Genomic DNA, 15,293 nt, shown 5'->3' with positions numbered 1-15,293 from the left:
ACTAATGGTGGATGCTGATGGGGAAAAGGGAAGAGGGTTGACTGAGGGCAGAGTCTTTATTTGCTCTTTCATATCCATTCACCATCTTTTCACACTCTGCTCTGTGCCCCTGACTTTTATCAACAGCATTAACCAGATTTCCAACTGGGATGGGCCGGAGACCAGAAAATGAGAGGGCAGTGAAAGTGTGATGGGTCGATTCCCTTGACTGCCTGCTTGTGAAGTGACAGGTTATGCATTCCTACACCTAAGGCCACAGCTCCCTCGCTCCCTGCTACTACTGCATTCTCACTGGTTTCAGCCATCCCTCCCTCTTCTTGCTTTCTCCAGTTTAGAGACCGTAGGCTTCCTGCTGTTGCCAGCCCTGTAGAACTCCTCCAGCCTGTATAGTTTCCCTATATCTTGTCACACATTGTAAGTAGTAATGTCATTAAATTTTCTTTAGTCATCTTTTTGAGGGTTCCATCTCTTTCCTGCCAGGCCCCTGACTGATCAAGCAATTAAAGGGGAGTGGGATGGCTCCAGGAAATGGAACACATAAATAACCTTCCTGCTAGGGAGAAATGGGGACACAGATCACTCATAGCATGGGACAGAAAGGTTAAAAGCGAGGCACTAGAAGACCAAGTGGGAATGGCATTTAGTGGCAATGGTAGGTACAAAGATTGTGTGGATTGGGATGGCCATGTCTTACAACCCTGGAGAGCATATATAGAAAAAAAGGGTAAAATTTAAGGCATTTAAAGCCCAATGCAGGGCATGGGTGGATAATCAGAAAGCATCACATTTTTAAAGTAATCCCTTGGATCCTATAGGCACGGGGCAGATGCAGCTGAGAATTAAACACAGAACCTAACTGTAAAAGTTGCAGAGTTTCAGTGTCCGTTAAATGCACAATACCATTAAGGCTCTTATGCTCAGTTAAGACACTAATAGGAAAGGAGTAGGAACCTAAGACTTTTAAGCAGAAGAGATGGGGCTGAGAACTTCAAATCCCCATAGCCTCTGAGTTTTCACTGCCAGCAGCAACATCACCTCCCCTTGCTCCAAGGGAACCAGACTGCCCCTGCATAAAAACCTACCAATGGCTTCAGTTTCCCACTCACTGTCCATCTAGTTGGTGGCAAAACCCAAGTCTCAGAGGATAACTGTGGAATTTTGCAAGCCTTAATTAGGTAATGATGTCATTTGCAGTCTGGCTCTACCATGCAGATACTGACCTAGAAAATGCTTTTATTCATTCGCTATTAGTAAAATTTCAATCTTAATATCTCACACATTATCACATCGGTCCATTACATTGGTTACATTGTGCTAATCGTGCCTGGTGAGTGGGAAAAAGAAAGCATTAGAAAAATAAAGCATCACAGATAGATGCTTTAATGAAAAACATGGATGCTAAAGATGGAGCTAAATTCTGAGAGTTCAGGGCTCTGGCACACCAGTGAGTTTCTGTGGGTCCAATGTTAAGATATCACCTCAAAATGTTATAGACAAGTTGTACCTGGAATGTCCCACCACAAGGACAAGACCTTTTTGGACATACCATATTTAAGCATGGTTTTCTGACTCTTTTAGTAGTAGCACATGAGGCATCCAGTCCTGAGTGGCATCCAGATCAAGAAAAGGCTCCGTATTAGGTTCAGGCTACTTGGACCTTATGATCTCATAGGCCCAACGGTGTTGGAAATGTCTCTATCAGATGGATGTTGTAAGGAGCCTCCTGGTTAAGATAGATACACTTTCTTTCTGCAAATTAAACTATTCTGATTATATATATATATATATATATATATATATATATAGTCGATACACTTTATGAATTTTAAAACTCCACATACTCTTCCTTCTCCCTCTTTCACTTGACTGTCTTTCCAAATAAGTATATATTGAACATCTATCAGATTGTGCTAGGCATTCTAGTCTTTAAGTTCTTTTTTTTAAAAAGTTTATTTATTTATTTTGAGAGAGAGCAAGCAGAGGAGGGGCAGAAAGAGAGAGAGAGAGAATCCTACACAGGCTCTGAGCTGTCAGTGCAAGCCCAGAGGTGGGGCTTGATTCCACGAACCCTAAGATCATGACCTGAGCCAAAATCAAGAGTTGGTTGCCCAGCCAACTGAGTGACCCAGGTGCTCCTAGTCTTCAAGTTCTTTAGTCAAAGAATTATGACAACCATCTGGACTCTTAGAGACAGATTCTTTTCTCAAAGCAGCACAATTCTCTTTATAAAAACCAAATTTGCTTTGTTTTCAGGTTTTAGGCCAGAGTGCAACTATTTTTATCACAATTAAAAAGTGGTCCTCTTCTATCTGAGATTATCTTGTCTTTGGGAAAGATATATATGGAACAGAAACAGAGGGAAGGTACAATCACATGAGGTGATGAGGGGAGTTGCAGATGTCAAAGTCCAATCACATGACAAACCAGCAGTCTTTTCAATGTGAGATGGATAGAATGCTTCTGAGATTAAAGCAAAACATTAAACTGGATAGACTGCAGTAGTAAGATCTCACTGTCTCAAAATAACAAATATAATTTCTTGCTGAGGTCCTTTTTTTTTTTTTTTTTTTTTTTTTTTTTTGTCCTGCTGTGGGCACTGTTCTCCTTACACAAAGACTCAGGCTGATGTAACTTCCACCATCTGGTACTTTGCATGTCACTGCGGCAGGAGGAAAGAGACATAGCCAACCGTGCACTGACTTTTAAAGGCTTCCACTTGCAACAAACACAAGTCATTTCCACTCCTGTCCCATTGGTTAAAGCTATGGTTGACTTCAAGAGGGTGGAGAAATAGAATTCTGCCATATGTTTTGAAGGAGAAATATTGTACAACAGCATTACACAACATCACAAACCAACTCAACAACCCATTCAGCCCCTACTTCCCTCCAGGATTCTGAATGCAATCACCTAAATATAATAAAAAATATTTCTGTCAAGATAGAACATTACTCGCGTTGCCGTGTTAGGACAAGGGGGAGGAAGGAGAAACACTTAAAGCGGCGGGGGCCCTGCGGGAGTGAAGTTGGACCCAGACCTGTGGCGTCCCTACCTCCCTCTCTCCTGGGAGCTGGAGGATCCTGAGTTGGGGGGCGGCGGCAGCGGCGGGCTGCGCGGTGGGAGGGTGGTGCGGGGCGGGGCGAGGTGAGGGGCGGGGCGAGGTGAGGAGCGGGGTGGGGCGGAGAAGTGACCCGGAGCTGCGGCCGCTGGACCGTGTGCTGTTTCCAGATAAAACCTCAGGAATCACAGCAAACACAGGGACCACAGAGGCGCCGTGACATCACCTCTTAGCAGCCCCCAAAGAGACTGACTGCCAACTTACTCAGAAATTAATTGAGACTGTGAAGCCCTTTGGGGTTTTTGAAGAGGAAAAGGAACTGCAGCGCAGGATTTTAATTTGTGAAAATTAAATAATCTGGTAAAAGGGTGGATCCGAGGAATCAGTGAAAGCAAGAATCTTCCACAATCTGTAATTGAAAATGTTGGAGGAAAAATTGTTACATTGGGATCTCACAGGTTGAGTACATACAAAAGGCTGTTGAAGAAGCATCAAACTGTGTTTTGATGGAATAGAGATTTGTATTTGGTTTGCAGGTTTAGCACTGCAGGCTATTCCAGAAGACTTGGATTTATGAGATGACAATCTGCTTAAGAATTTAGATATAAGATGCATAAGAAGCCTTAACAGTTGCAGGGTAACCAATGAAATTTTACATCTAGTACCAAACATTGACGACTTCAGTTGTCTCTGAGAGCTATCAAACTGGGGGCCACAGCATCTATTCCAATATTTTAGGTTTCCTCGGAGATGTTTCCTGGACTATACTCATAGCAAGAATTTGTCAGCTTTATCCAAATGAAATAGCGTCAACTCTTGTACATAAATTTTTCTTGGTATTTCCTAAATGGGATGTGTTTAGATTATATTAGAATAAAATTGATTGTAGATGTTGGAAAAAATATTAAAAATTATTCAGTCATTAAATATTATAATGATGGTTCCAAAATACACATAGGGGGTGAATTTATACACAGTGAAACTATAGGTGCTTTTTTCTTTTCTTCTAATTTTTTACTTTTCTGACTTGTGAATTTCCTAGAGTGACCAAGTAGCATCTTTTATAATGGAAACCACCAATAAACTTAATTGTGTAAAGTATGTTTATGAGACTATAATAACTTAGAAAAGATGCTTATGATTTTTTAGTGAAAAAATTAATACATACAATTGCATCTATGTTGATACATATATCTGTGGTCAGGGACAAAAGAAATAGGTAAAATGTTAGACTGTCTGGGGGCGCCTGGGTGGCTCAGTTGGTTGGGCATCTGACGTAAGCTCAGGTCATGATCTCACGGTTTGTGAGTTCGAGCCCCACATCGGGCTCTGTGCTGACAGCTCGGAGCCTGGAGCCTGCTTCGGGTTCTGTGTCTCCCTCTCTCTCTGCCCCTCCCCCACTTGTGTTCTGTCTCTTTCTCTCTCAAGGATGAATAAACATTAAAAAAATTTTTTTTTAATGTTAGACTGGCTGTATTTTGATGAATTTTAAAACTCCACAGCTTTTATTTATTTATTTATTTATTTATTTATTTAAAAAAGTTTCACATGCTCCTCTGACTGAGCCAGCCAGGTGCCCCTTTTTTATTTTTAAATGTAAAATAAATAAGGGTGCATGGGTTGCTCAGTCAGTTAAGCATCTGACTCTTGATCTTGGCTCAGATCATGATCTCAGTTTGTGGGTTTTGAGCCCCGTGTTGGGTTCTGTGCTGGCTGTGCAGAGCCTGCTTAAGATTCTCTCTGCTCTTCCCTCACTTGTGTGCTCTGTCACTTTCTCTCTCTCTCTCTCTCTCCTTCTCTCTCTCAAAATAAATAAATAAACTTAAAAAAAAAGAAAAGAATAGGGCAGAAAGTATGGAGGAAATGTTATTTTCAAGCTCTACCTTTATTTCTGGAAAAGCATCCATCTATTATCCCCAGGGAGAGGACATCCTCTGTCAGGTATAGCAGGACAAACAGAGGGCCAAGAACAAGGAGACCTAGTTTGTAATTCTGACTCTACAGCTAACTGGTTTGGGATTTTGTTTTATTCATTTAACCTCCCTTGGCCTTGTGTAGTCATCTGAGAAGTGAAGATATTGATCAAGATGATCTTTTTCATTTCCTCTGAGTTCCAAAATTCTTTAGGCCACATGAGGTACAAGGGTCCTAAATCCCTGTACTGTGGAACATGAATTGCCTTATAAAATATTTGCTTCATTCTAGCCCCAGTGGCCAGCATGATAATATTAGTACATAATAGGCATTTAATAAGTGCTTGATAATCAAAATTCAATTCACTGAATAGTCATGATCATCCTCCAGAGTAAGATGATCTTATAGAGGTTGAATTTACATGCCTAATAAGAGTACCAGGATCTGTCTGCTCCAAAGTTAAGGCACACTTTCTAATACATAAAGCAAACTAATTTCAACAGAGTATCTGTTAAAATTCTTAGAGACGGGATCAACTTTAAAAACAAAACCAGAACATTGTTATGGTATTCTGAATTATGGAAAACATTTAGTCATTGACTGTTTTGTAAGATATAGTAATTGGTATTGTGTTATTTATTGAATAATTAGTACTTCGGCCTCCCGTTGGAAGGACTTACCTTTTAGCTGAGAAAAACGTTGTGCGTATGTTGCCTAATTTAAACTTGTCCAGGCACTCAATGTGCAGTAAGCCAATGGCTGAGACACTGGTTTTGAAGCCAAAGGAAGCTTTATTATCAGAAAGGCAGCCCAATAAGAAGACAGGGGATCATTGCCAAAGCTGCTTTGCTTTGTTGTGCTTAAGGACAGCTTATCCACATGAGAGGACTTCTTGAAACCTTAGAAGGAGGGCCTCAAACAATCTGGAAGTATGCATTCTTCTGGACAATGAGGCTATTTGGGGCCTGATAAGATCAGATACTAGATAAGTTGGGAACAAAATGGTGTGTGGAGCTAAGTTAATAATGCAACTAATACAACTATAGTTCTGCTTATGTTTTCAAAGCAGGTCAAGAAAGCAGGTGTCTGGCCTCACATTTGTGAACCATGAAAAATGCATATAAAACATATTACAAAAATACACAAGATTATAAGGCAAATGCTGATTATCTTTGAACTCCTCACCCTTTGCAGATGCCAGTGATTAGATCCATGATTGATCACCTATTAAACTGCTTTCACTAAAAGAAAAGACAATATTTACTTTGTACTATATATTACCCTGTAATTACACTTACGTCTTTCCTTTGAATCTTAGGCCCACCTTTGTTCCAGATACTGTATCAGTCCCCTCTTTGTTCCAAATTTCTTAAGGTAAGGGTTATTTCACCCCATCCCTATTCCAAGCAAAGAATTTAACTACCTGGGTAAGTTCTCGCCCAGGGTCAAGCCTTAGGGATCTGATTCCCTCTCATCAGGAAAATGCTTAAGATGGTGTCACAATTACTGGATTCTTTCTGTAGAGGGCCTAACTGTTCTCAAAACAGTAAATCCAAATAGCTTTGCTTAAACTGCTTGCAGTACAACTAAATTATTGAAAAGAATATTTTGGGGCAAATTCCGCAAATTCCTCAGTCCTGAATATTTTCAATTAAAATACAAATGATGGTTTTCTTCCCTAAGCTAGATTTTAAATAAGAAGATTTCAAAAAAATCATCACACACACAGAATTCTAAATTCACTAAATTTTTTTCATAGCCGCTCACCTGTTCACATACACAGACCAATCACAGCGTCTGCACATGTTTGGGAATTACCACAGGTTGGAGGACTTTTTCAGTGCTACAGTGGAGGCAAGGCAACTGTGACTATCATTTCAATGAAAAGCACTAAAGATCCATTTCTAAGTTTTCTTTTTTCCTTAGCCAAAAATCTAAAAAAATGCATCTAAGCTCCTCTGCTTACTCAAGGCCTTCTCCTTGTCTCCCTGTATTGTGTCCTGACTTCAGGCTACGTGTTCTGAATAAAATGTGACCAGTATGAACTCTGCTTCAAGGTGTACTTAGTCCTATAAGTTTGGTATCCTCTTTTTTGGGGGGAGTATTTAATAAACTTGAATATAAATATTTCCTTTGTTCTTATGTTAGAATTTTATATTTTTTTTTCCCTAAGATTTTATTTTTTAAAATGATCTCTACACCCACAGTAGTTGTGGGCTTGAACTCACAACTACTCCAAGATCAAGAGTCACACACTTCACCAACTGAGCCAGCCATGTGCCCCAGGATTTTATATCCTTTTATGAACTTCCCACATGGCACAAACCTGGCCAGAAGGTATATAGACCATCCCTGCCAATGTCAGTCCATTGGAGGAGAGCTAGCTTCTCACAGATCTACAATAAATGAAGTGGACTACCTTCTTCCATAGTGGCAACTGAGACCAGCTCTCTATTCACTAGCTCTTGACCTTTGTAGAAGAGAGCAACTTCTCCCGGTCTGGAGACATTTGAAAGATCACACCTGAGGCAGGTTTTTCTCTAGATAATACTTTTCTTCCTCAGGCTGACTACTACAGTAAGACTTCATAACCCCCTGAGCAGAAATACTGTTCTTGTGCCAAGAAGAAGGGCTTATGCACCCCCAAAATTGCAGGACCTAGTTAATAGGAATATTTTAGGAATCTGGGGGACACATGTGCAGGGATCTTGAGCATACTGGATTGAGGATGGTGGTGGGAGGCAGGAATAGAAAGCTGGGTGGATTATAGCTTATTGACATTGGGAGTACTTCTCCATGACTTGGAGCTCAGTGTTCTGTCAAGGACACCAGTAATGTGTTCAACATGCTGCTGAGAAGGCTCTTTGAAGCTTGCACACTCTGATAGCCTAGGATAAATGAGATGGAGGTGCTGAAACTGACTTGGCATAGTACTGAGGAAGGGGTCTGAAGATTGGGGGATATAAAAATATTAGAATGAGGTTATTATCTGTGATCAGAGAAACCGATACTTGATAGCGTTCCCCAGGAGGAACCAGAGGACACTTCTCTCACTAACGCGGTGAGGAACACATTGCTAAGGGATACCAGTTAATTTGAGAAGCTCTGTGACAGCTGTCTTGTATAGGCTGGGGTTGACAGAAGATGTTGCCATGAAACTGAGATTCCTACTATCGAGGAAATGGTAGGATTCTGGAATGGCAGAGACCAATGGCAGTGTTTACCTGTTAGAATAAAGGGGGCATACGTCCTAATGGGCAGCAAGGCTATAGTAAGTAGTACTCAGTATACTTTGACCTTCAGGAATTAGCCAACAAACCATGGTGTTCCTAGGGGTGAGCCAGATGGAGAGCCAACCAGAATGTTACTTGACTTATATAATAAAACAGAAAAATTGAGAGCTAGAGAACAGAAATCTTCACCAGCTCTTACTTCAGAGAAAAAGAGCCCTTTACCCAGTTTCTAAGTATGTCACTTCCCAGACCCAAAGCCCATTCATTGAGGGAGAGGCAGATCCCTTTGAGGAAAGACAATGCAATGCTACTGCAAGTATATATGATAAACACTACCATGATCCTTTCCCAGAGGGATATAAGACTGTTCATCGGGTAAATATGCACTGGCAAAAAGGAATTGTCAGACTTTTTAAGAACTGTTGAATATAGGGACCAGGGCTATGTGTTCGTACTGAATCAAGAGACCTGAAGTACCTTTGTTATTCTCCGCTTAAAATGGGGTCATAGGGAGGCCAAGTGATAAATGGAGTCCTAGCTCAAATATGTCTCACTATGGGTTCAGCAGATCTGTTGGATCCACCCTGTGGTTATTTCTCTCATTTATGAGCGTATATTTGGGACACATATACTTAGTAGCTGACAGTGCCTTCACATTGGTCCCCCAACCTGTGAAGTAAGAATCTCTAGGTTTCTTCCTTCAGCCAAGTTAACAAATCAAAGTAATAATACATGCTGGTAGAATTGAGTACCAGTTACCCACAGTGATCGCCAAATCAATAATGCGTCATGGAATTTTAGGGTTATTTTTTTTCCCCTTCCCTGTCTTATTCCTCCAGACTCTCACTCCTACTCCTTAGGATCCCTTCTTAAACAAACAACCTGTTTGCAAGACTGTTTTTTCGGAAACTCAGGCCAAGATGATTCTTCAGTGGCCGTATCTGTGTTACTCCACTTATTTAGAGGAACTGTACCTCTATCTTCTATGGCCACTTGATCCAAATGGAGCTGCATATTCTTAGGGAGCTTTCTTTCCTTGGCCACAGTGGTCAGTTATGGGATAAACAAAGTAGTTAGTTAAGGCACACAAAATGAGCCAAGTAGAGTGCTTCTCCAAATTTTCTTTATGTGGAGCTATTGGAAAAAATAGCCTCCAAGGCTGGGCACTACTGGTAGAACAGAGAGTCTGACCAGATCTGCAAAAACTCACATTTGCCCAAGCCATCGTATCTGCCTCTCTTTTGGGTGAATTCCCTCAACCTTCTCTACCATTTCCAAATTATCTTGAGTGTATCTTATTGGCAGAATTTAAATTGCATCCAGAAATGTAGTTCGTAATCTCCAGTCCCTTTAATGCCAGGGAAAGCACAGAAGAGGGTGGAAATAGATGTTGTTTTGCTAATAAGCAATATCAAACACAGGGGATAATGCATACTTCATAGGATTGGCGATAATTAAATGAGATTCCATACAATGACTGGGTCAGAGTAAGGATTAAATATATGATAGCAATATTCAACTCAAAAAACAGGTAAAGTGATACTGCCATGGTGAAAAACTGTGATCTATCTGGACTGTTTATTATTAACACCTCTACGGGGATAGAATAACCATTCATTTCTACACATGTATAACATAAAAGATAGACTGAGACCATCTTGTCTGCCATTATATTATTTTATCTGTATTACTTAATCTATAGAACAACCATGTGAGATAGATACTGTTGCCTCCATTTTATAGATGCAGAAACAGGCTTTGCAGAACTATGTCATCTGCTCCAGTTTACATGGTCAATAAGTAGCAGAAACAGGCCTTGAACCTACTGTTTTTTGGCTACAAGGTTTGTAGTTTTTACTCTGTACCATAATGAATAAACAGAAGAGGAAATCCGGGAAGCATTTTGGAAGAAGCAAGATTTAGGTCTTTGAAGAATTCAACAGGTGACTATGGGGAAGGAAAAGACATTCCAGGTGGAGGACAAGCCTATAGAGAGGAAAGCCTAAAGCATACCTGGCTAGCGATGAGTGATTCGGGGCTACTGAATTCAGAGATGCAGGGGAACATATTCCCGAGGAAGCCCAGTGAAACCAGCAATTATGTCTGGTGTTGCTCACCATTAGGGCCCAGCAGAGCACCTTGCACATAGTGGACTTAATATTTTTGAATAAATTGAAGATGAGTCTGAAAACATGGCTGAGGTCAAGATTTAAAGGGCTTTGGGGGCGCCTGGGTGGCTCAGTTGGTTAAGCGGCCAACTTCGGCTCAGGTCATGATTTCGCAGTCTGTGAGTTCGAGCCCCGCGTCGGGCTCTGTGCTGACAGCTCAGAGCCTGGAGCCTGTTTCAGATTCTGTGTCTCCCTCTCTCTGACCCTCCCCCGTTCATGCTCTGTCTCTCTCTGTCTCAAAAATAAATAAACGTTAAAAAAAAAATTAAAAAAAATTTAAAAAAAAGATTTAAAGGGCTTTGAATACAAGGTTTGAACTTCATTCTATATGTGATAGGAAGTCATATGAGGATTGCAAAGAGAACAACCATACTGTGGAATCTATGGAAACACTTTCCTAGGCACCATGTGTGGGAGAGGACCAAAGGTGAAAGGAGATCTATGCATGAGGCCTGCGTGAGGGTAGTTGCTATAGTGGTTAAGAGTAGAAAGAAGGGAAAAAATTCAAAAGGCATTTTGGAGATGGAATCAACAAGTTGACAAGAGATTTTAGAGAAACCTGGAGATTACACAGATTTCAAGTTTGATTGACTGAGAGGATGGTAATTACTCAAGGTGATGGCCACAAGAGGCAGAGTAGAATAGGAACGCTAGGTGGGGGTGTCTGGGGTCAAAAGATGACTTCTGCTCTGGATGGTTTGGTTTGGAGATGCATGTACACCAAGGGAAAATGTTCAGCAGGAAGCCAGCAGATGCTGCCTTTAGGGGATAAATCAGAAATACCTACTTGTGCATGATTCAGGTGGAAGATATAATCGAAACTGTGTCACTAGAATAAATAACCCCAGATCATCAAATGAGGAAATGTAGGTTGTGTAAACACCTGAGATCAAATTCTTGCTCTGTACATGGACTGTACTTTCAAATAAACGTGGTGATGAGGTGCCTAAGTGGCTCAGTTGGTTAAGCATCTGCCTCTTGATTTTGGCTCAGGTCATGACCTCACAGTTCATGAGATCAAGTCCCATGTGAGCTGATAGCATGGAGCCTGCTGGGGATTCTCTCTGCCTCTCTCTGCCCCTCCCCCGTTAATGCTCCCACTCTCTCCCTCTCAAACTAAATAAATAAATCTTAAAACAAAAGTATGACGAGCTGTAAGACGGAAAGTTAAAGTCATTCCACACATTCTTTTTTTATAAAAATCTGAGGAAGATCTTGTAAAAAATATAATATGCCAACATATACTTCACAAATCAGTATTTTACTAATAAGTTCTTCCCTAAAAATTATTTTAAAATGCAAAACATCTTTAGAAAAACTTAGCATACACCCAGAATAAATTGCTTACAAATTATTTTGCAGCTACCTTTGTATGAACATGGATTATCTACAAAAAGTGAATATCACATACCTTTGACAATGTCCAGTTGACACCTTCATCCATGCAAAATACAAGTTGCTATTTTTTATCCTATAACGTTTGATGAATACCTGATCCTATATTTGCATTGTGAATTGAGTATCTTAATTGGTAAGGCTTTGCAAAAGTAAACCAAAAACTGAGTTTGTGAAAAGGGTTCAAGAAATGGAATTGTTCTTCATAATGGTAAAGTTTGGAAATCTTCAGGGAACCCTGAAGGGAAGGGGTGGAGTGAAAGGGAGAGCTAGGAGGAGCAAGAATGCAAGAGAGACAAGATAAGAGCCTGCTGTCATGCTTGGTGGAACAGAGGCTCCAAGAACTTATAAGAACAGAAATGACTAACTTTCAGTGTCTTTTTTTTTTTTTTTTTTTTTTTTTTTTGCAGACCACCTCTTCTAGTCTCTGGCAAACTAACAATGAGTAGTAGATGACATACACTATTGCAACCACTCAAGGCCTATTGTTAAATAAAGGCTCAGAAAAATGAAGTAAGTGACCCATCCAAGGTGACAGTGGTAAGCGGTCGCATCAGTAGCATGACCACACTGTCTTACCCAAGGGCTTGACAGACACATTTGGGAGGGCATCAGACTTTCCTTAAATTGTGAAATGGAGATTTAATCTTATCTTAACAGAATAAGTTTCACATAGAAAAAGGTTTTGGAATATAGAAGCAAAGGCAAATAATTTATCTGAGCACATCTACTGAGAAGAAAATGTTAGAGAATCAAAGAATGAGTTACACTTCTATAGCAGCTCAGAATAGTCATTACAGACTGAGATGCTTAACTCTGAAAATTAAATCAAATGGAAATGTCACTCACTGAAAACCTTACTTGTTCCAGTGAATTTCTTTAATGGTTAAAGATTTGATTGGCTACTTAGAAAACCCAAATAGTTATATTTATAATCTTTATCATGACTCCAAAGTATTAAATGTATAAAATATTATTATGGACATCCTACAGCATTTGACTGCCTTTGCTGAGTTGACCATATTCCAAACTGTGATATTATTATTTGTGTACTTACATTTTCTCTTCCACTGGTTTGAAGTTCAGCTTTGCATTCCTTCAAACCGCCTCGTCTATAGTAAGTGATGAGTATGTGCTGAATTGAATCGACAGTCTTCCCAGGGCTAGTTACATATAATAGAAGAGAATAAAATCTAAGATATCTTAGTAATTTAACATTTGCTTTGAAAAGGATAAGCCTGTGTTTATGAAACTTTTAGGCTTTTATTGTTTCTATTATCAAATTAAAATATAGTTTAGGATCTCTTGAATTGATAGCGTACCTTTGTCCTGAGGAACTCATTGCCCACCATGGACTTCAAGGCCATCATTTAAGTCATAGATGGCCATTGCCAATCCCACAAAGATTTCTACCCAGGCTCTGGCCCACAGGGAGGTATTCTGCTTGGAAAGGAGAAGGACCTCCTGCAGAGAGAGGCAGGGGGAGGCCTGGGTGAGGGGAGAGAGATTGATTGTAAAAGTAACTTCTAAAAATTCCTCACTTTCTTAAAATTTGAAAACTACGGATATATATTAAATGTGAAGAGAAAATGAATATAGCTTCTGTCATTTTGGTGAATATCCTTCCAGTCCTTTTTTTCCTGAAATTTTTTTCTTTTTTTCTTTCTTCATTTTTTCTTTTTCTTCTTCTTTTTTTAAGTAGTCTCCACACCCATCATGGAGCCCAACATGGGGTTTGAGTGCACAACCTGGACATCAAGACCTGAGCTGACATCAGGAGTCGGATGCTTAAATGACTGAGCCACCCAGGTGCCCCAGAACTTTTTTCTTAGTTGTGATTATGCACTATAAATGCTATTGGAATCTGTGTGTGTGTGTGTGTGTGTGTGTGTGTATTTCCCCACTGTTTATGAAAATTTCCAGATAAATGCTTAGCAACACAGGTAAATGTCTCCTGAAGTTGGATTAGGGTGACATTTCTCAACTTGTGGGTAATGATTGCTCCAAGATTCATAACTTACACATAGGGGTGCTGAAATATAATGGTTTTAGAAGATTATTATAAATATTTTCCATGGCCAGGAAAATAGAATCCAGAATGCCTTTGTGCCATCAGGCACTTTTTTTGTTAAAACTTGCCATTTTAGTCATTTTTAAGTGCACAGTTCAGTGGCATTAAGTACATTCACATTGCTATGCAGTCATCACCACTATCCATCTCCAGAACTTTCTCCTCACCCCAAACTGAAACTCCATACCCCACAAAAAAGAACCCCCTTTCTCTCCTTCCTCCAGCTCCTGGTAGCTACTATTCTACTTTCTGTCTCCATGTATTGGACTATTTCTAGTTACCTCGTTTAAGTGGAATCACACAGTATTTGTCCTTTTGTGTCTGGTTTCTTTCATTTAGCATAATGTCTCAAGGTTCATCCACATTGTAGCATGTGACAGAATTTTGTTCTTTTGAAGGGCTGAATAATATTCCTTTGTATGTATCTATGACATTCTGTTTGTTCAGCTTTTGACGGGCGTTTGGTTGCTCAAGCACTTTCCTAGGAGTTAATTTAACCTGTGGGGTCTATCTCCATTTTCAGATGAAGAAACTGAGGCTGAGATAACTTACCCAGTAAATGATGAACTTGAATCCAGAAGCCTAAGTAACAGCCTGAAGTCTTAACCGTTATGCTGTGCTCTTCCTATGTTTTTGAGTGAGGGTACAGGAAGTTCCATTCTGTACTACGGGGGAGGAAACCCCCACAGGCTGGAAACCCCCACAGGCTGGATTGGGATAGGAGGGCTTCGCGCAGCTGTGGCTCTGGCTCTGACCCTCAAAGGAAATGAAAGATTTAAATAAACTGTGGGCTGCGAGAACCAAGGCGTAAAAGGGCAGGGACAGGATTTGCTTTGAGGGGAATGGTTCTGTGAGGGCCTGTTGGACCAGACGTTTTCCAGGGAGGTCGTGTGCCCAGCAAAACACCTGTCAAGAAAGTTAAGGTGAACAGCGACCCAAGCGGTTCCCCAAAGCCTGTGCCACAGGACACAGTCTTGTCAGGACTGGGCTTTCTTCAACTCGGCCATCGGATTAAAGGTTAAAACCGAATGTACGTTTCCCCCCAAAACCTGTAGCACGTTAAACTTGTTAAATCAAATGATACCTTAAGTGACCGAGAAGGATCGGCTATTTAAAGAAACACGTCGTTTCTTGTTAAAGCAGTGAGGAGTACAGACTGTTTCCTCACGTTATACTCCACCAAGTCATTCATCAACACCGCGGAAAGACAATCCATCTTTTCACGGCTTTACCTCCTCTGCTGAGGGTGAATAGGTGAAGACAACAAGAAACGTGAGCAGTTAAGAATTAAACTACTGTTTAAATGGTAGCACTTGAGGCTTTAAGATCGTGAGGTGCTTGAGAGCAAAAACCCTGTCTTGTTTTCCTCTATCCCCCTCGGAGCCTAGCACAAAGTAGCCACCCAGACTTTGCAAATACAGTCTCCTGAACAGCAGGGAACCAAACGGCAGGGA

General features: G+C 40.5%; 1 pseudogene; it reads left to right on the top strand.

Moving 5' to 3' along the window:
- Positions 1-3,201: 3,201 nt before the first annotated feature.
- Positions 3,202-3,930, top strand: LOC122240781 (annotated as a pseudogene).
- The last annotated feature ends 11,363 nt before the right edge of the window (positions 3,931-15,293 follow it).

The sequence above is a fragment of the Panthera tigris genome, chromosome C1, assembly GCF_018350195.1.
Source record: "Panthera tigris isolate Pti1 chromosome C1, P.tigris_Pti1_mat1.1, whole genome shotgun sequence".
NCBI lineage: Eukaryota > Metazoa > Chordata > Mammalia > Carnivora > Felidae > Panthera > Panthera tigris.
This window is presented reverse-complemented; position numbering and strand designations above follow the sequence as displayed.